A 23,132-nucleotide genomic window follows, 5' to 3' on the forward strand; every position below is an offset into this window, starting at 1 on the left:
TCGTACGTTCCGGTTAATTATGGGCTATCAACTCCTCGCGGGAGCTTCGTAATAATATATTACTTCGATAGATCTCGATAACAGTGCCGTGTTTTAAATGGATTTTATAAAAACAAGTGAAGGTTTTTTTGTTTCTGGAAGTGTAAAAGTGACAGTGTATAATAATATGCGTGTTACTTATTTTTGTCGCTGTACACTTGTCTAATATAATCCTAGTATATTACTTAGTCCTTAAGTTAAATTAGAAGAAATTGACTAGGTACTATATGTATCGTCAATTACAATTTACATTAGGTACCTTTCTTAGTTACGCTTCACCTAAGGAAGATGTAGCGCCGGGAAACATATAACTACCAGCTACCTGTATTCGTTTACCGATTTGCTTGATCTGAAGGCAAACTTTCGTCATGCACTAAAACGATTATATGCAATGAATTTCTAAATTTCCTTCGATTAAATTCCACAGTATATTTCATCGGAAAATTATTTCTAATTCAGCCCGAGTTGAAAATGTTACTTTGCAATAACTAAATACGTAAGCTGTGTCGGAATTTTGGTCTAAAACAGAGCTGTCCAAAAGTGTCGCCTTTGTGCCTGTTTGGCAAATAACGCTTGAAATATTACAGACCTCAGAATATTATGCTTTGGCTCTGAAATTCAGTGATAAACCAATACCACCTGTTATGGTTTCGCTTTGGTTGCATTATGAAAGGGGATATTCGGAATTGAAATTGGTTTCTTCTGTTTAACTACAATTCTTAGTAAGACCAATAAATTTAAGTTATAAAATCACATTTAAAGGCAGCCTAACGTTCAAATTTTGTCTGATATATAAGGTTTAAAATCTACTTTTAAATTACTTTGAGTATTTTATCGGGCGAAAAAATCAAATCTATCCACGTTTATCTGAAAGCACTAACTAATCAGTATTTAAACCGATCATTTGTATGTGACCAAGTAAAAACATCAACCTCAACTTTTCCAAATGTTATGGGTCACACCTCATTACACCCACTTGCATTATCAGTATCAACAAATCGATACAAAACTTCTCCACAGATAACCAAAACCATAGACTAAACGTTAAAACAAACATTCATTTGACAAGCAAGGGTTTGACATTCTTCGACAGCTGTCAAACAAGTTTGCCAACAAATCCATTAGACATTGGGCCCCGAAACCGACGGCTACTAAGATAAATTACCGATAAAAAAGCGAGTGAAGAACGATAATACAACGATATAGAAACGGTAAAACAATGTTAGTTTCTAGTAGAGATTATATGGCGACATTAGAGATACGGTTCTGGACATTAGTTATAGTTACTTCTAGGTTAAGATAACGTTACGATATGAAAACGGCTTGGTTATCTTAGTTTTCTACTAAGTGAGAATTGTTCACACTATCATGGATATATACGGCTAGAATGTATTTCTCGATGGCTTTTGTATACTTACGTTTAAAGATACATAGTCAACGACACACAGTGTTCAAACTACGAGAAAATGGGCTTGATAACTGTAGGTAAGCTTCTAATGTGGGAGAGAATTGATAATACGCATTGAAACGATATGAAGCGCTGTTAAGTTGCTAAGTAGCAATGTTACTTTGCAGCCATTTTAATTCTCTAGATAACCGAGTTGAGGTCGGATACGCTTGATACCTATGCTAATATAGGTACTAGTTAGAAGGTAATCTTTATTGAAATATTTTGTAAAAGCGGTTGAAAGTTTACGTCCCTGATTATCATAAGCTTATAGATTGATAAATTGGGAGCCAATTATTTGAAGGGTTTTTCAAAATCGTCGTAAATAGCAAGACTGATACAAGACTGAACTTTTATTTTCTGTGTGCTTTTTAGCTGCTTTGCGTCATTATGGGAATCTATTTATTTACTCGCTTTTTTCGTGGCTCAAATACCACTCGTCACAATTTACCTCCAACGTCATTTCAATATCTGATAACTGTACGGGCAAAGCAGCAAAGTGGGTAATTGAAAAAACAATAAATTTACACGGAGTGATGCTTTTGTTTTGACAGAAGGAACGGATAGTTAGATAATTTAAACAATGTAACTTTGCCATAGAAAATAATGCGGTTACTTACCAATCTGTTTATAGAGTCTGTCAAATTGTATTATGCTAATATATAATTTAACTTCTACAAAACAACTAGGTATACTATTCAAAATTCGCAATTTCTTATCCTCTGAAACATACATTCATAAAAAAAATCGCATGTAGTGATATTAATTTAGCTGCCATCTTGGCAAGTAACGTCTCGCCTGCTAAAAACTTTAATGGCCGAAGTAAACACGATACACAGCACTTAATAAACTGAACTAAGCAGAATTTAAGCTCCAAATTAATTTGCCGCTTACTAGACTAGACCGCACTAAACGGATCAGTTTAAAAAGGTATTATAATTTTATATAAAGAGGGAAGGAAAACATGAAAGTTTTCAAGCACATTTGAAACTTGTAACAAGCCAGGTTATGAGTAAGCCTCTTGTATTGTAAGGAGTTGGTTGTTAAATAGTAAAAATACCTTCGAAGGTATTCCCAATATCGATAAAACTTATGACTAACGCCGCCTGGTATCGTTTCCACTAAGTCATTGTTTAAGTGTCATATGCGGTAGGGTAGTCCAAAAATACTGTAGATAATAAACCACTCATATTGCCTTTCAAATAGCAAAAGAACAAAGGATACTTTAGCATATTCTTATAGCAGAAACTACAATAGTCATTAATTCTGTAAGCGTCTTTAAACATGATTTGACTTGCATACTCGACTGTCAATGATGTATGTCTGAAGAGCCGCGTATAATAACAAGCTGAGCAGTCGTCATATTGATGAGCTCAAATTATGAAAGCAGAAGTCCCTTATTACATTAACTACAGCAAACAGTTTCTTTGAAGTTATTACTAGTAAAATATTACAGAGATTTACCATGCATTACTTAGTTACATTTCGTACGATATTGGCGGCAACATCTAACAAACGAAGATAAAAGAGCGTAATCATCTTCATCTTTACAAATTACTATGTTAACAGTCATGCAACTGAAAAAGTTGAGACTGTCAATGATGTTAAAAGTCAGCGTATATGTAATATTTTATTTACAAACCAATACCGCAACAGACAAATATTTGTTGATATCCATCCCAATATATGAAATCCAATTCATGCTGCCTACGGATCAAGTTTTATTGATACAATTCCCAGAATTTCTGTGCATCAGAAGCGATACTCTTGGACATCAATACAGCACCTATAAATGCACTATAGTGTCACAGTATATTCCAGGAAAGTCAGAGTGCAAAGGTTTAACAGAAACGCTCTTAAGCAATGAGTTTCGGCCAACGGCCAATACTGACTTTACTCTGCCAATATTTAAGCTCAAAATGTTTGCGGAAACTTGGTTTCGGTGCAAATTTTGGACCTTCAACGTCTTAATTATGAATATAGAATCTAGCTTTCACACGTAAGGAGGTACAGAAGTTGTCGATTTTAGATGCAATATTGAAATACTCCCTAATATTCTTTCTTATTTCAAGCAAGCATACATACATATGTATATATGTATATATATTTGACCTAAATGAATAAATGATTTGTTTTTCAATTTTGTAACAAGCACAGGTACAGGGAGGTAAGCATAGGACCTGGTTTTTGAAAAAGAAACTGATATAATATTCTTCTTTGTCTTAAGTTGTTCATGTCGTAAGAAGTGTTAAGAATATTTACTATTTACTTCTTCCCAGCAACATTATCCTTCAAAAAGTGTAAGACTATAAGCCCTCAAAACATTATTTTAATTAAAGTCCTTGATAACAGCTCCACTTAAGTCCTTAACGTCTACTCAATGTCTAAAATACTGTAAACACGGAGTAAAATCTTATAAAATAAACCTATTACGAAGGCTCACAACTCGACTCGGGCCAAACATGTAAAATCCCGCATCATAACGTTTGCTACACAAAAAAAAATGTCATTCCCCGACAAAAAATTCCCACAAATAAACATTTAGCTGTCAAGGAACACAGTTACGTTATATTTAGAAGCTTAGGGGCGTCCAAAGTAGATATTTTAATGGACCAGAGCCATTATTCAACGATGCAAGACGGATGTGTCAAATGGTGGGCTTAAAAAACCAAAAACATACTTGTATCACGAAGATTAACTCCTCGTCTTAGCTGACTGAAAATGGACTTAATGGTTCGTATAATGAACAGGCGGGTTACAAAGTTCCCTCCTTTTATCTCTGTCCATTGTGCTTTTAGACGAGTTTCGGAGTAAATTCATTTTTAATTTCCACTGTCTAAGAAGCATTTTTAACTCGGTAAAGTGTTCCAGCTCTCGTTTTCACGTTCAGATTTTTGTGAAACAAAAGGGACGCGCTTTTCATTTCTCGCAAAAGAAAAAAAGCAATATTTGTCCTTAAAGAAATTAAGTCGTGTTCTTGTGGATATTATGCAAAGAAGGCACAAAGGCGGGGGAAGGGAACAAGCTAATTGTTCGGACAAACGGACGTGACAGCCGGAAAAATGTAAGGAAATACTCGACGCTATGGCGGAAGCTATAGTAATGCTTTCTCGAGTATCGTATCATTATAATAGTTTGACTTTAATGTTCTAAAAATATAGGTCAAACAAGTTATACCGACATTATCACAGATTAAATTATATTAAAATAAATTAACAAACTTTGGAAATGACTACACGAGTAAGTATGCTTCTTTTGTGAGAGAGACTGTGAACTAAACAGCTACTTAATTTATTAATATAATCAGAGGTAATTTAAAAGTATGAAGCAAAACAGCTTAAAATGCAGATAAGAAGAGCTCGGGAACATACCTACTTGACTTGCTATTCAGCCAAGGAACTCCACGTTTTAGAGGCAAACTCTAGCAATTGAGCTAACTAGGTCAGAATTTACTTATCTCTCGGGTATACCCCGGGTCTTGTCTTAATGTGCATTGCTACATTTAATTTCTATCCAAACGCATCGCACCACGAACTCCGCAGCTGCAACATTCAATAACCGCAAAATGTTATATCAAAATAAACTACAATATTCTGAACTGTATCCAATACATCATAAGACTCAAAGTAATCGAGCCATCTCGATAAAACGAGGGGTTGAAATCATCAATCACATTCGGAAATAGGTCGAACTCGCATAGAGAGTTCTTTAAAATTTACTCCTCAACGAAATGTGGTTCGTTAGAAACTCCGACGTCGGTTTCCGCCAGCATCATTGGAAAATTAACCTTAGTTTTATAGGTGTACGTGCCACTATCGATGGAAAGCTTTCGACGTACGACTTACGGTATCTGCTGGCCTATGACCCGAGATAGCAACCGCACAGATTAGGTAAGTACTCAGAACGGCACTCAGTACATCCGATGGCTTAGATAAAGGGCTCCGTGTTCTAATAACTTTATGGATAACATCGGTATGTCAGTTCGAAAATGTTATTAAAGTTGGTATTACCGAACTACAACCGACGCACTGATTGAAATTGCACGTGTGACTAATGTGACATTCACAATGCCTGCAGACGTATGGTATTTAATAACGCAGACGGTGTTGACATGTTTTTTTACGATTCAATGAATAAAAAGCAATTTATCGCCGAATCCAAACCTTAAATAGATAATTTACGGCCTCAACGACAAAAGGGTTCCGCGGGGCACTAACAAAGGGCCTCTGTTCTTTTGAGTCTCCACCCAAATAGTTCCTGTGTCGACAAAAATAAAGTTGCAAATTGCATTTTTCATTTGATACGTGTTCATTTCACGCGTGTAAAATGTAATAAGCAACATAAATCTAGGACGGTGAAACTTAAGAAATTGCGAACACGATTTGGTGCCCAAAGAGCAGGACGGTAAAGTTTGTTTTTCTATGAATGATTTGATCGCAATTTCTGGCCATATTATGAATAGAAACGACCCCTGCTACTGTGCAGGGGATTGTGAGTTAGCAAATAACATGTTGTAGCCCCATTGCATACAATATTTATTGCACACTTACACCGAACATTGGGGATAGGAGATTATGAAAATTTAAGATATATGGATACGGAATTCGAACCGATAAATTATGCAATATTTACAACTCAGCGTCGGTTCTGACTTTGAAGATTTTAATATATTCCCCCGAGAAGGCATGAGTAATTAAGTAAGTTAGCGAAAACATCATGAATAATGCTCAATTAAAAGTTAAGAATGCTTGTTCACTTAATGAACTTAATAATCCGCTTTTGTGAGATAAGAAGGATGTAGAACTTATTTTCGGCAAGTATGGGGAGCGACTAGAAAAATACTCGTGCGATTCTTTATTTCGTGACAAAATTCTTATCGAAGAAAACTTGTTAGACGTTATTAACGTAACTTTTTAATACGTTTTTCTTTGTCTAGGAGCGTTTGAAGCCAATGAAAAAAATATTAAAGATACGAAGAAGTCTGTCTGAAAACATCTTAGTGGAAAGCTTTACAAGTTTCTTGATGTTTCTTAGAATATTTTAAGTATTCATGTTTACATTAAGACGTGATATTCAATAACTCGTAAAATATTGAGGGTTTAGTGGTCACGTTTTCGGGCGTATACTGAGGTATAAAGTTTCAAGTCGATTACCATAATAAGCAGTGTATTGATCAATGTTTATAATATCACTAAGATATGCGCATGCTTAAGCAGCTGATCTCCCGTTTGAGTTGCCATGTTCTCGTGTAGTTTACATTTTGATGTTACTTGCTGACGAACGAACTAAACTTGGTGAATGATTCATTATTCTGCATTCCTTGCGTTGAGAATGCATTTGGTATAATATTAGGCAAATGTGACCGTAGTTAAATGATCACAAACGTAGAGTCCAAAAAGAATGTGTGCTGTAAATTCGATATACTATTCCTTAATTATATGGGTTTTCCAGTTGTGAGACATACAAATCAAAGGCAAATATTTGTTCATATGAATCGATTCCGACGATGCTGCGAAATAGTGCATCTTAAACATACGCTGCCTATTCGAGTGCGCTCCTTCATTTTTTTCAAATATAACTATATTACCTAGGTATTTAATTTCTAAGATAGAGTAAAATGAAGTGTTCGCAATACGTTTGGCATTAACATGAATAAAGTATTCAAAAAGTCTTGTAAGAGACCACATAAGCAGCAATGTGCTAGTCGAATCCAATCTTGATTTTTGTATGTCTGAACTATTAACGTTTGAATGCATAAAAACCATACGTAATACAATAGCCTAGACAAATATTTTGCCACTAGCTGACCCGCGCAACTTCGCTTGCGTCACATAAGAGAGAATGGGTCATGATTTTCCCCGTTTTTGTAACCGGTACTCTGCTCCTATTGGTCGTAGCGTGATGATATAGCCTTCTTCGATAAATGGGCTACTTAAAACTGAAATAATATTTCAAATCAGACCAGTAGTTCCTGAGATTAGCGCGTTCAAACAAACATACAAACAAACAATCTCACATCATATCACTCAACATCAGCTTTATAATATTTAAGCAAACAAAAGTTCGTCTTCGATTAATTACTTTTTGAAATTCTCAGTTCACTAGCTCACTTAATTTGTTATCTCATCTCTCGGCCACATCGTTTGAGAAAGCTTCACGGCGTTAGAAGAATAACTTTGAGTTATTCAGACCGATTACACTGTCCGGTCACGATTCGCCACTGTATTGGATTTCTCATGATGTGCCCGCTTGCAGACAGACCTTTGGATTATAATGTCGTTGCCTTTTTATTTCTGGATTTTTCTTTTTGAAAGGATTAAATAATATACTTTATTTTACAGAATGTTTGCGGTTATGAATAATTCCTGCGACAAGGAGAGACTTGACAAAAAATAATATAAGATATACCTACATACGTAAAGTATTGTAAAAAAACACAAACCCTCAAATTATTTAGTCAGTATTAATAAATTATTAAAATTGCGTAAGACACTTAAGTCCATATAGACAGAAATCAACTGGGAATTACAGTTTTAAGAACTGATTTAGATACGTCAAATACGTCTTTACAAATCTAAAATCTATCATAACGTCATTTTGTGCTAAACCTGATCATGAATTTTTCATAATTATTTGAGGTTGCAGCCAGCGTTGCATCAACTAATTAGTCAGCAATTTAGAATACTTAACCGGGAATCAGCCTCGTACCCGCATATACGTACTAATAGATTGCTAAATAACCCCGTTTCGAATGCAACGCACGTGCAGTCTAATGACTGAATAATTAAATCGATGGGTCATCAGTGAATATCTAATACTGTGTCGTAAAAGGCAACTGGTACTAAGTACTAGCGGTACTATAATCATTAACTATTAACCTCCAGTTGGGGCATTACTTTGTTGCAGATTAGATACAATTCGTTTTTAAAATGTTCTGTTTGCTTAGGGCTTTTAAGGAGGGACTCTTCCAAGACCATGTTTTTGTGTAATATAAAGGTAGTTTTATATAAACTGAATAAAGACAATTAGGTAGGTTCGCATTGATAGACTGGCATCAACTTAGAAACAGGGTTTTAAGACCCGCGTTTGAAATTATACCACAATGATTACGACAACCACTTCGCAATCTCTAAGGATTTATGACTACAATTCCACCAATAAAATGAATATACATCTTAGTGATCTACAATTTTTTTTGAGTCTTGGTGCCAATTCTTGCAGGACATATGCCTTTCTTCTGCTTCCTGTACCACTCGCGTCCGGAACTCTAATCTACTAGGTAATTTTACATTGTTTTTGCTAATTGTAGGTTTATACACTACAATTAAACCTCTTAACGGGAGTTGTTTTGCTAAAGATAGAGATATCTATTTTAAAGTATTTCCGTACACAAAACCACAAAAGAGGTCGTTTTCACTGGCAACAAAACGTGTAGTCGTACAATTACAATATAATTTGCGATGATATTCCCACGGATTACAACCGTCATGAGCGTACTCATTTCCTGATACCGACGTAAATGCTACAAAATACTCGTAACACAGATGATTACAATATTTAAGTACCTACTATGTTTTAACAAACTATCTTTATAGCGAACTAGCTGACCCGCGCAACTTCGCTTGCGTCACATAAGAGAGAATGGGTTCGAATTTTCCCCGTTTTTGTAACATTTTTTACTGGTACTCTGCTCTTTTTAGTCGTAGCGTAATGATATATATAGCCTATAACCTTCCTCAATAAATGGACTATCTAACACTGAAAGAATTTTTGAAATCGGACCAGTAGTTCCTGAGATTAGCGCGTTCAAACAAACAATCAAACAAACAAACAAACAAACAAACAAACTCTTCAGCTTTATAATATTAGTAAGTATAGAAGTATAGATTTCCTGATACCAACGTAAATGCTACAAAATACTCGTAACACAGATGATTACAATATTTAAGTACCTACTATGTTTTAACAAACTATCTTTATAGCGAACTAGCTGACCCGCGCAACTTCGCTTGCGTCACATAAGAGAGAATGGGTTCGAATTTTCCCCGTTTTTGTAACATTTTTTACTGGTACTCTGCTCTTTTTAGTCGTAGCGTAATGATATATATAGCCTATAACCTTCCTCAATAAATGGACTATCTAACACTGAAAGAATTTTTGAAATCGGACCAGTAGTTCCTGAGATTAGCGCGTTCAAACAAACAATCAAACAAACAAACAAACAAACAAACAAACTCTTCAGCTTTATAATATTAGTAAGTATAGAAGTATAGATTTCCTGATACCAACGTAAATGCTACAAAATACTCGTAACACAGATGATTACAATATTTAAGTACCTACTGTGCTTTAACAAACTATCTTTATAGCGAATTTTGTACAAAAAGTTTGCAGTATAAAACCATTTGCATACTTATATTCCGTGAGGGCATCTTGTACTCGATGTCATAGTATTAATTCAGTATAAATTTGGTGTCGATTCTAACAACAACCACCCCAAAAAGACCACATTCCGCTAATTATACTCAAGGATAGACAGGTGTGTATTAAATACGCCCACGTTTCGCCTTTTACTATATTTGCCGTTCCAACAAAAAAGGACAAAAAACACCCATTACTTGACCCATGATGGGAATAGATCCCGAGACCTCGAAAAAAGTAACTAATATCGACTAACTAACTACTAATAAGTATAATTTCTTTAAGGTTTTACGCATTTTTATCTAGGTGGGTAAGTTACTTTAATTACAATGGCAAAGATAAAAGCAATTTATAAATGCCTAAGTACTTAAACTAAGTACATAACATTTCGACAGAAAATCATTAACTCTTATCTTCGAGAGCTCATTCACAAAGCTATTCAGAGTAAACACCATAGTTTACTAAATCAGTGTTCAAACAAGTTGTCAAATAAAGAGTGTTTCTAATGACAGACCCGATGCAAACAGTCAAATGGCCGCCGGAGCAAATGTTTACAAGGCTTGAATGCACTTCATATGTCTTTATTCTGCTTTATTTAAAGTTTGCAGCGCCAGTGAGCGTAAATATGAGCTTGATATGTTGACTGTGTCGTTTTGGTTCAATGTGAGATGTATTTTATTTGAAGACCTTTTACAGTAAAGTCTCCTGTCTTTGGACAAGTAGGGTCATCTGAATTTAAACAAAGCTTATACTATAGTAATATAGAATAAGTTACATTCGGACTCAATACAAATACTCGAGTACACTACACAGAAATAATTGTCATGCCAAAATACCACTAGCACTGTAGGTACTTTAATCTAATACGGCCCTTATTGTAAATCAAGTACCTGGTAATAAGAGAGATGATGAACATCATTTATATACTTTGATTCAAGATACAAACATTTTTTTTTGTCAAAGTGCGTAGTTTAAGGCGAAAGAAGTCCTTTTCTTTGGTTCCTTTCCAATCATAATTTACAAAAACAGAAAGGATCAACAACTGCTAAATCACTTGAAATCACTTCTAAGTTCTAGAATATTCTGCTATGGATTTACGTAATTAAACAAAACACAAACAGGCTAGCGCTGTAATATTTCCTAGCTCGTTATAACGATTACACCTTAGGAAAGCAAACCTAAGCGGATTAAACCTTCCCTATGAATCTCTTGAACGGAGCGGTGTGATTCTTAGAGCTAATTGCCTTGGTACTTTCACGCCGAGGAAATAACCTCTCTACCGTTACTTATGTAATTTAAGTACCAACATCCGATGAGCCTTATTTTATGCGATTATCAAGTTCGGTTTCTTCACGGTTTAAAGTATTATTTTGAAATGTGCGAGTGTCTGTTTAAAGAAAATTTTACTTGCAGTATTCGTCGCAAATGGTGTTATTTGGTGTTTTTAACTAAGTTAGTCTCTTGCAATATATGTTAGAAACAAATGGAAGATTATTATCGATTGATCCATGTTTTTGTTTTCAAAAATAACGTACAGCCTTTGTTTCGTCTGGTACAGAACTATTAAAATAGCAGTTCTTGCTTAAAGTGCTAAAATTAAACCCAACTCGAAGTCGATATGTAATTTAAAACATACACAAAAAAGCTCTCAGAATCTCATGATTCAAGTATATAAATAACACATTCCGTATATCAGATAATTTCCTGTGCCATTACAAGAATACATAAAGTAACATATTCTCCGATTACATTTGCCCTTTTCGCAACATTATCATTCCGATCATATTCCAATATCTACAGATAACATAGAATTAGTTTTTCGAGGCCAACCTTGAAGTGATCTAAGGGTGAAACTCGGCATTTTCCGAATGAAAATAGAACAGGAATAAATGTTTGTTGAATATATGTTTAAGATGGTATCTTGGGTATTTTTATTGAAATTATTTCGCGTACGTTAAAGGTACGAATATGTCTCTTAGGTATATGGGATCTTTTTCATTTGGCTCCCATTTCAGATTGATTTTTGCTACGATATCTTTCGTTTTTAATCTGTATAATTTGTTATAAAACATTACTCATTTATTGTCAGCGTCAAAATACGACGATTCTTAATTATTCATAGTAATTGTTTGTAGCAGAACCACTGAAGGAAGAAATTAGACTTCAAAACGAGACCATTCTAGTCTCAATATGTTCTTCAGAACTGAAAACATAGGTATTTTAATTAATATAACGATCGAAAAAAGTCATGAAGCGCAAAATGTACAAAATCTAGCAACTAAAGTAAATAACACTATGTTAACAGTAGTTAGACAAACTAGTTCTAAATTATAAATAGACTTATAAACTAAACTAAAACTCTATGCACGTTTCTAGTGAAATATGGTAACTAATTTACTTAAAATGATTCAATAGTTCAATATTACCCCTGCAACAGATTGCAATGTTCTTTAAATCAATATATTCAATTTCTAATAGAATAAGAGATCGTTTGACCATATTTATTGCCGATTCCTGCGAAATTAAAGGAATAAATCAGTAACACGTTTTATATTGGTGCCTGTTCAAAATTTTGTGAGTGAACGTTTTCCAAAATTTATTCGGTATTCTATACTTCTGGGGGCTATTATGTAACTCAGTTGATAACTATTTGAAAGCCACTTTTATTTACGTTGCTTTTTTCTTTAGATTATAGAGATTAAAACGTTACGTCTAAGCAGCAATGTATTGAATAATGACCATCAATTTGACGTACACTAGTCGTCAGCTAAGATACTGGGCTATTTCACTATTACCTAAACAGGTACTAGACTATTTTTCAGCAAAAAAAGCATGAAATAGCTAACCAAAACTTTAAAAAGGGCTGCATGTGACTAACAGACCGTACGTTGTCTCTGTTTATTATTTTCGTAAAGAAAGAGATATAACTATTTACCATCTGGATAACGTCACTTTCTAATTAAGATACAGGCCATTAATATGTAAGAGATTTGTTTCACAAAATACTTCGCATAGCAGAGGATGAAGTTTGTTTTAACAGCAAATGTAAATGAATTCGCTTTATAGTTACTTAGAAGTTTCAGTCGTAGGAGTTATTTAGGTAGTATACCTTGTTTAACAACATTTTAACTCTCAACATAATTCTATTATCTATGAGGATAGGCAGACTAACAATCGTAATTCTTTTCTTGCAAACGTATCATAATACATACTATTTAGGGCCCATCGATCCGTTTGCAAGCAAGGCAAAAACACTAGACATCTGTCTATCCTTGTACTCTCCAAAGCTAAAGGGGTATACACCCAACCACATTTACATAATCGAAGTCTCTTAGCCAAACCAAACACGACCGACTGCCGTCGTCAATTTATGGAAAATATCGTAAACATATACAAACATCACTCAAGATGGATAAACAAGCATAAATAAAAATACGAATGAAATACCCACCTAGCGTATCAACGAACAATGTTTGAGAGCAAAAATGAGGGTACTTGAACGTTTTTAAAATATATTTCGCTAATAATTGAGGGTATTTTTGTTTTATTTGTCGAGCGACGAAATAAGAGCGCAATCAAGTGGGCAATAAAGCCATGAACGATGGGAATAAATGTTTCTGCTCGTCATTATTGCCGTTTTCGACACCTTTTTATACAGAATTTCCGGCATAATGTGAACGAATGAAAATGAATGATATTTTACTTGGGATCGCGTAAAATATTCATTGCTTTTTCTATTGAAAACGTCCAATCAAGTGCCCTAATTGTGTAACAAAAAGCGTAGCTTATCTTTTGAATAAACAATGAGGATTAGTCCTTCAATAAATCACGTGATATTGGAATCCATGTGGACACTAAGGACTGCTGAAAAGTTTTCATGTCACCATTTCTGTATTGAAATCCGTATTATTATAAACGATGAGACTAGAACTACATTTCAAATTGGCTTTAATCGCAGTATCAGCATTGGCAAGTAGGTTTATAAGAACAGCGAACTCTTCATGTCTATAACTACAAAGGATCCTTATTCAAAATCGGAGTTCGTGAGAACACCGTCTTAGCGGCTAAAACCTATTCATTACATCTAATTGTTTAATTGGCGCCTAATCACGATTAGTAACGGCGTCCGTGATAGCTTTGTTCACAAAAAACAGGCGAAGAAGCGTGAACTAACATGCTACGAATAACCGTGTTTAATGGCCGCCAAAGGTACCAAATATTTGTTTTTGTAGGCGTTGTTGCTTCATTAGAATGGTCCTTTATTGCTAGTGAAATTTGAGGTGGAATGAGTCAGTGTACGATGGAGTGAGTTGAGTATGTTAAAGGTTAATATTTTTAGATTAACAACAGCGCACTATTTTAAGCTTCATTAGTCACATCTGGAGTCTAGACTGTCTACTAATAGATAAACACAAAATCCTCTGTTTGATTTGAGTACAGACTTATTAAAACTTATCAGTTTCTAAGTAACATTACTAAGTATAAAGTTTGTATCACCGTTCTATCATTTCAATAATTAATGTACCTAGTAACAAAGATCGTCGTAGCTAGAAACACAATAATTGCCGTTTATAAATAAAATTTGAATATCATTCATTAAACCGTACACGTGTTACAGGAAGTAAAGCTTATTAGCAAGCGAGACGACGAACAATGTTACAGAAATATAAAAAACCTTGGCATCATCAATCATTGGAAATTGAATAAAAAAGCATATTAATATTCCATCCTTGTTCGACTACCATTTTTACACAACAAAGACAATTGTCATAGTGCGGTTTCGCATAAAAATTAACCAATCAATGGATGCATGCATGCATGGTGAATTACTATGAAATGTACGGTGAATACCGATGGAAATGCAACTGCATTGCATGAGTGAGCGTTTTGATGACGTTTTTATACGAACTAGACTTATATGTCTTTATTTAATTTGCATGTCAACCCTTTGTTATGTTAAGGCTCCTACACACAACTGCAGCATTTGTTAACTGAGTTCGTAGCGTGAACAACGCGACAACGTGCCTGGTGTGTGTACGAATATTAGCGCCGTTGATATGTGTATCTGACGCATACTTTAGCGTCTGCGCTGCGTTATCGTTGCGTCCACGCTGTGTTCACGTCCAGACGTCTACTACAGTAGTGTAAGAGATCTCTTATAGTAATCATGTATGCATTGGTCTTGTAAGAATGATTCGAAGGAAGTGATTACTATGCCAATTCGATGGCAAGGTCATTACTTAGTATTCGCGATCTTTTATTGTATCGTTCCGCGACTGGGAATGGTGAGATTGCTTCGAGTGGGCGTTGATAGAAACGAGAAGGCATGCCAATTGACACGATGGATATTATATTGAATGTCTATTTCACAATACTGATACGATCTTATGTCAAAGAATAATGAATTATTGAACTGTATATTAAATTAATTTGGTGCTATCTCTTTTTGTTAATGGACATTAGAAGAGGATACTAGATTTGTACAGTCATAAGAACGAACCTTTTGTCTACGTTTCTCAGTTTGAGCCAATAAGTAACAAACTTACATCCAATATTTCCTTTTTAATCATATTAAGTACAGATACTATAGATAGTATATACTATAGATAGTATAGTATAGATAGTAAGTGACCAAGAAATTGTTTATATTTGGAGTTTCTTTACAACAAAATTATTACAAATAAAAACGACACATAGGTACCTACCTACGAAACAACATCAATAACGTTTTTTACATCAAAATCCTTTCCGTTACATTATTTCAACTCTCGAAACCTACAAAATACAGAGTTGAAAGAATATTTTCTATAGCGATATCCTTGATTTTTGTATGCTATGACCTTCCTTTTATACTAAAGGTCATACTTTTGCTTTGTATAAATCAAAAGGGCCTGTAATAGAGAAGGAATAAGGTCAAAACGGTACCTTGGACCATAGCTCAAGTAATTTGAAGACTTGATCATGACTTAGACCATTTTCTAAGTAAAATTATGTGACCTCATCAGATAGTCCCTTTCGCTAGTTCGACCACGACTAGTCTTACATCTTCGTGACTGTGGAAAAGGGTTAACTAGGTTTCAAATAATCTGGTGTACTTTCACATGAACAGCCATAAAATAACAATGTTGTATCGTCTCGTGACCGCGAGCAATTGGCAGGAATTAAAAAGTATTAAGTTTTAATGCTTCGTGAATGGGAGCCGTTTTTGTTTGGTATTATTGTGATATTATGTACAATTCACAACTGTTCATATATTTAAATAATAACTCGGTAAAATGCAGTACAATTTATTCACATATACCTATATAAAAATGGATACGCAGTCGGTCAATGATAAGCATGAATGACTGCTTGCTTTAATGACATGAACTTAGTGACTACTTACTTAGATAAGTGTATAAGAAGAAAATGTTACTAGTGGTTTAAATTACCTACTGTATTTTTTAAAGATATAGGAAATAACTACCAAAAACCTAAGTAAATATTGATGCCGTAATTCACCTATGCTATTGTAAGACGCAGAGAGATTGTTTAACTTGAATCCTTCGCCAGGGTTTTGACATGAAATACGGATTACCTATGAATTTCGTCTGCAGAAAAATCGGGCTTTAACTTTGACTGGAACGTGAATTTTCCCTATAACTTCGTTATAACCTGCCTACCTAGTTATAACAGACTTTATAACCGGATACAATGTGTTACAAACACACTACGGCAAAAACCAAGTCACGCATAATATCTTAATAACCTTATCCCAGGTTATAAGTCTTCGTTTCTGTATTAAAACTTTAATAACTACCGTCGCGTTGACATTGTACTATAATTTAAGTTTCTCCCCACTTACGTAATATACGAGTTATTAGAATTAAGTGCTTGAACTTATGTTTTGAGATTACACTTAGTTTTATAATGTGGGTGTGACTTTAATGTCAAGGGTGTCTAGAAGAGGGCTAAAGTTATGCTAATCGGTAGACGATCGTAACTACCTAGCCTACATACCTAGGTTTTGTCTTTTTAACTTTGTCCTAATAATCTGTAAGGGAAATAGACGTAGTAAGGCATATTTTAAATAAGTATAGTAGTGGTTTCTGCTAATTTAAAACTTGGTTTTTGAACTATCTAGATTAATATAACCCTTTGCTTGTACCTACTCCATCCAGGGTGAAATACTTTTGTGAAAATTTAGGCTAGGTAGATAACTACGTGGCTTATTATCCTTCTCTATTACACCTTCGGTCATTCTTTCTTTCTTTTTCTTTCTTCATCCCAGTTTTTTAATATTTTATGTTAATATAATGTCTTCAGTCAAGTCGTCCTGTTTGCTTCGCCGGCGATACTACGAAACCATACGACAATAGCTCAACGAAATATTGTAAATTTCCGTTATTTTTACAATCTCCAACGTGTATTCACGTAAATTTATAAAATGAAGATTTGCCGAAGCGTAAACTGTGTAATGAACGCCGGACAGTTTAAATAAAACTTAAGCGTAACTTTTGTGTATTATTCACTAATTGGCGATACTTTTAATTGTAAACGTATTGATTATGAACCCTTAGGAGGAAGGGTTTAACAAATTTGCACGCCTCATACAAATTATGTAATCTATTATATTAAGCTAATAATTGTAAGGTTTTTGTTCAATAAAGATTATTTATTTATTTATTTATTTATTGATTCGACGGTATGAATGTTCAATGGAATTAATTTTATAGAACTGTTCGCTTATTGATTGTGTACGAGTGTTACACTGATTTTGGAGATATTTTAGTGGAATTAGGTACCTACTACCTAACGAAGTTTGTAAGGATCGTACCAAGCGGTGTTCTTTGGTATCTGCTTACCCGTATGGGAAAAAAGCGTGATATTATGTATGTTATTTCTTCTAGGTATTTACTTCCTAGTAGGTAATATCGACCATTAGTAATCATTTCATAGTGTAATAGTAAAAGCATTTATCAATATAGAACTTCATTGGTAAATAATGTCAAGCGATAACGCATTTTACTACTAGGACAACATTTTATAGGTTCCTAGGTAGGTACCTACCTTCCTACTGGATTTGAAAATGTTAGTTGCGCGGTTGTAGGTAGGTACCTACCTACCTATCTATTTATATTTCAGATGAAGACAAGATCTAATAGGCAGGCACTTTGGATCATGGGCACTAATAATCAGGCTACACAATCTAGCCCAATGTAGGTAAGTTCAAATTATAATTATAATCGTAATTTTAGTTTTAATTGAAACACTCGTTTCATAACTAGGTAGGTAGGTACGATTTTATTAGAAAATCTGATTAGGGTAGGTATTATAATTACGTAGGCATTTGATTGTAAATGCGGTATTAAAACAGGTTTCGTAGGTAGGTACGTTTACTATTTAGGTAGATAAATAAAACTAAAATTTGTGATCTACTGGGACTATTTCTACACAAAATCGTGATAACAAAACTTTACTTAACTAACATCACTAATATAAGTGCACTAGGTATTGAATTGTCTAACGGTAAAACAATAAATGCAATGCATCATAGTTTGATAGTCCAGTATTTCATTTAAAAAGTTTTAAACCAATTACAACCCGCGGAGGCTGTATAACTCGGTATCACGAACCTCAGTTCAATGACCACAGAAAAAAAAAACAAAGTTATGTAGGGTCATTTCGCCTGTTCGCGTCCATTTAGTGCAGTTAGCAAGTTTGAGGGAGAAAACAAAAATGTTGCAGCACTAGTTTCAATTAAAAAAATTATGTAATGTGGTGACTATATAGTCTAGTTTAATATTAACTTTCAATTTCGTTTGTAACATCATGAGTTTTTTTTAAGAAAAGGCAAACCACAGAATTAGGCTTTTCACCTACTTTGCGTCCACAAAATCCAAATTGCGTCCACCCTGGGACTATTTCGCGTCCACCAGCTAAGAAAAGGTATGAGGGGGTGATATTATTAAAGAAATGTAAAGAAACACTAGATCTTATTAATTTATTTATTTAAGAATATACCTAATTATTAAAAAAATCTCTTGGACCTAAAACTTTTCCTGTTTTTAGACAGAAAGCAAAACCGCTTTCGTCTCCATTGAAAATTCATTTTGGATCACTTAAAATATCTTTCTGATTCATACTTTCCAAATATTATTCAAGTTCTCTAAACCACAATCTGATTGATTCTTCTGTTACTAGGGCTCTAGCTTTATTAATGCCCTCCGCATTCTTAAGCGATTATTCTTTATTTCTGGCCAAAAAAATTTCAATCCACTTTGACCTGGACGGTCATCTTTGAATTTATTTTTAATCTCCCCGTCTCGAATGATTTTCTGAACAGTATCCAATAATTCCTGTTTTTTCACTGGGAATCCACATTTGGATGTGTTGAGAAGCCATTCAACTACCTTTTTTTCACCATCTACACTTAGCGTTGGTTCTGGTCCCGGTTTCTTTACTTCATCTGCAGCGTCAGCGCCCACTGATTTTATCCAATATTGTGGTCTTGGGAATTCCATAATCTTTACATACTTGACTTACAGATTTCTTTTTCTCTCGAATGTCGCTTAGAGCTTTCTTCAAATCTTCTTCTGTATAAGTTTCCTTTTCCTTCTTCTTGTTTGACTCTAAAGAACTCATCTTAAACAGAAAAAAGAATTATAGAAAACATTTAATGGACCTACTAGATTTAAAATACTGAATAAAATAAAATATTAATATTCATCCTATTATCAGTATTTTACAAAAAATAAAGCGATTATTTAATAAAGACGGACGCGATTTGTTACAAGATTATAGCCTATAGGAATAGTGTGCGTCCACGTTTCGATCTATCTTTGTTACTTTTTCTACAATCGTAATAATGTGGACGCAAATTGGGTATTACAATTGTGTAACTTTAATGACAAAATGAACGAAAACCCAATTTGTTTTAATATTTTAATCATTTAAAAATTAACAACTAACTAAAACGTAAATGGATGAGTTCGCGTCCATCGTGGACGCAAAGTGGTAGTTTAATAAATTCAGTGTAGCACTTCGCGTCCACCCTGTTTTAACTATTTAATAGATAAAAAAAAGCAAATTAGTAATTAATATAATTAGTTTATGTTATGATTCATGTCTCGAAACATATATGTGTCCTCAAGTTCACATAAAACATAAAGAGACTTACCGCCAAACGCACCGTTGCACACTATTTTTTTTACTAAAATCCCACACGTCCGCACTCCGTTGTTGAACAACCAAAATTAACTTTTTTTTTTACAGAGATTAATTAGGCACTCGGAGCTTTTGTCTATATGTGCGTGCTTCGTACAAATTGAGCTATTGACAGTTATAAAATTCACGTTCTTCAGTGTGATATTACATTTATTTGCAAGTATTTTTATAGGCAGGTTCGAAAAATGGACGCGATTTGGGTGATGGACGCGATAGGGCGAACTTACCCTATGAAGGCTGTATCATAGGAAGTAGGTAAGCAAGAATATGTTACGTATAATATAGTTTATAAGACGATCTACTAGGCTTAATAAACTTATCTCATTTGAATAACATTAAAAGCTAATAAGAATATAGAATACGGAAGCTTATTTACTAATAAGATTTCGAAAGAAATTTAAAAGAATATCGTAAAAAACTACTCTATGAACGATAGTACAAGTTATAAAGCATAGTTAAATCCACGCTACTATTGTTTTACTACACAGAGATCAACTGGTGAAAAAGTTTCGTTTACCAAATAAGAACACTATTCCGAAGAAACTTTACTATGAACATGCGCGGTAGCGCTTTCCAATGTAAACAAACTTAAACTTTCTAAAAGTTTTTCAAAGTAAACAATACCCACCTTTAGAGCTTAATGCGACTGTACCATGTCCAAACTCCAATAATAAAGACACAATCCACTTGGATTCACAACATTCCTAAAAACACAGCCTCAAAACTAGTTGCTTCACTCACACTACTGATGCCGCACTTTTTGACAGAAATTTATTTTCAAACACCGTAAAAACACGAAAACTATCACTTTAGTAATTAACTATACAACTTTTTCACTAATTCAATCGTCAATTATAGCTATTAGTAACTTAAAAACTTAAAAAATCGTCGTAAACATTCAGAGCAACACTCGGCACGCGACGGCCATCTTCCGCCAACGCGAAGTTTGAGGTTATTTTCACTAGAGGGAGTTAGGAGATCGGAATTTGAAGTTCTAAGTTCGTAACAAAAGTAAACTCTATTGACATAGAACTAATAACTTTGTGTTTGTTGTTGAATTTGAGAGTAAGAATTGACTTACTAAATATTTTTAAACTCATAAATACTATTATCACATTTATTTGAGCCTAATGTAGAAAAATATTTTTTCAAATTGTTGGAAGACAATTCTGAAATAGCAACATTTTAATGAAAACTTGCCATACTAAACGAAGTTTAGTAGTGTACCTATAAACTTTTATTTTCATTTTTCTTTTTTAAAACTTTAAACAGTTACCTTAATTAGCTAAAAGTTATGATTCTCAATCAAAATGTATCATGATTTTTTTTCTATCAACTGCTTGGACTCAAGCTAGTTTACGATTTGACGTGGTCTCGATGATTCTAAATTTTAAATTGCAAATATTATGAAAACCTGAACAGATTGTGAAGATTTTATGGTAAAGAAAACAACGTGTGTAATCTTATAAACTTTTAGCGATCCGTCTTTATTGTTTGGGATATTGTTACTCAAATAGTAATTTTAATATCGTGTCGGGAATCAGGAGCTATTTAAACCTTTCATTATGAATATAGGATACCTATATAAACAAAAGGTCCAAATTTTTTATTCTTGACAAAACAATGTACCGATAGCTCTTCTACGTCGATTTTTCCTCTTTTATACTATATCCGTTTTATAAATTGACCAAAAGTTGAGTAAGCTCGAAGCTAAAATGGGAAATTTAATCTTCGAAATAATTTTTAGCACGGGGAGATGAACATTTCCTTACAACACATTAAACATACAATTAATTAAAATCTTAATTATCAGCGAAGGAAAATAAAGAGTCTTACAGCGAGTAATATTCCTTATAAATTATAACATGGATAGTAATAGTTTTATTTTTTTGTCTGGCCACATCTGGCTTGCGTCTGTCATTTGTTTCGTGAAAGTAAACAAACTTTTCGAACATTGTTTTTGTTTTGCTACGAATTAGTTAATTGTAATGTAAAAGAGGATGTGAATAAACTTGCAATATTTGTTTATTGACTGATGAACTAAGGACGATAGTTGCATTATAGTTTATGATGTTGAAATTATAGGTAAATTATTATTTTAACACAGAATAAACTGCATTTGACGATATAATCAAGAACCTTACCACAGTTTAAGGTGATTTTTATAATATCAAAATTGTAGTGTTATACATTTAAAATACCCAAGGTTATTTAACACAGTTACAAAAAAGAATAGAGGATTTTTTCATTAAAAAATGATCTACTCTTTTTTGTAACTGTGATTAACCTGTAACTGTAAGTTAACTGTAAGATTAACACCTAAAAACCGTGTGTAGATTTGTGATAGATATTAATCTCCTAGATAGTAAACTTGGCTTTCCAACCAAGTAATAACTTGATTGTTTCTTCATAATAGAATGTTAAGATTTCACTGAAAATCAAACATTACTTAGAAAAATTGTTACTACTGTAATAGTTTGAATATTGACTTTTTCAACATATTGTGCAGAGATTAACATGAGAAGCTTGTGACACACAACAGCCATACTGATTGTTTCCACAGCTTAAGCTTTACTTGCTGAAGTGGTTCCAAAGGCATGTTGAATTGTGGTTTCTTGCTGTCATTGTCAAAGCTCAATGGCAGTCATTAACAGTAATCAGAAACTAGAATGTCTGACAACCAGTCTTACCAAGAGGTAATTGGTTGTTATAGCCCAGGGATCTGGGTTGTGGAGTTCAAACAGGCATCCTCTCAATTTAAAATACTGGTATTCAGCTACGTTCAGTGAGACTTATAGTCGACTTCAACATAGTATGAAGAATGGCTAAGCTGATGATTGGGCAGAGATTAATATAACATTGTGAATTATTTAACCCATCTTGATCCGAGGTTTAGCTGATGAGCAGACTTTGGTTGCTACTATGACACAGTACTTTCACATAATATCTGTATAAACTGTCTGGTCAAATATGAACATACCATACATAGCACGTGACACAATTTATGTAAAGCAATACT

The 23,132-nt window shown here is 33.9% G+C and overlaps 1 protein-coding gene across 2 annotated transcripts in view; it reads right to left on the bottom strand.

The window, feature by feature from the left end:
* Positions 1 to 21,043, bottom strand: part of LOC142983788 (uncharacterized) — a 631,218-nt gene extending 610,175 nt beyond the window's left edge. For both annotated transcript variants that reach the window (XM_076130846.1, XM_076130844.1), the window contains exon 1: positions 20,742 to 21,043. The gene's annotated coding sequence lies outside the window, so the exon portion shown is untranslated. The remainder of the gene's footprint in view (positions 1 to 20,741) is intronic.
* Between the last annotated feature and the right edge of the window lie 2,089 nt (positions 21,044 to 23,132).

This window comes from Anticarsia gemmatalis, chromosome 25 (genome assembly GCF_050436995.1).
Source record: "Anticarsia gemmatalis isolate Benzon Research Colony breed Stoneville strain chromosome 25, ilAntGemm2 primary, whole genome shotgun sequence".
Classification (NCBI taxonomy): Eukaryota; Metazoa; Arthropoda; class Insecta; order Lepidoptera; family Erebidae; genus Anticarsia; species Anticarsia gemmatalis.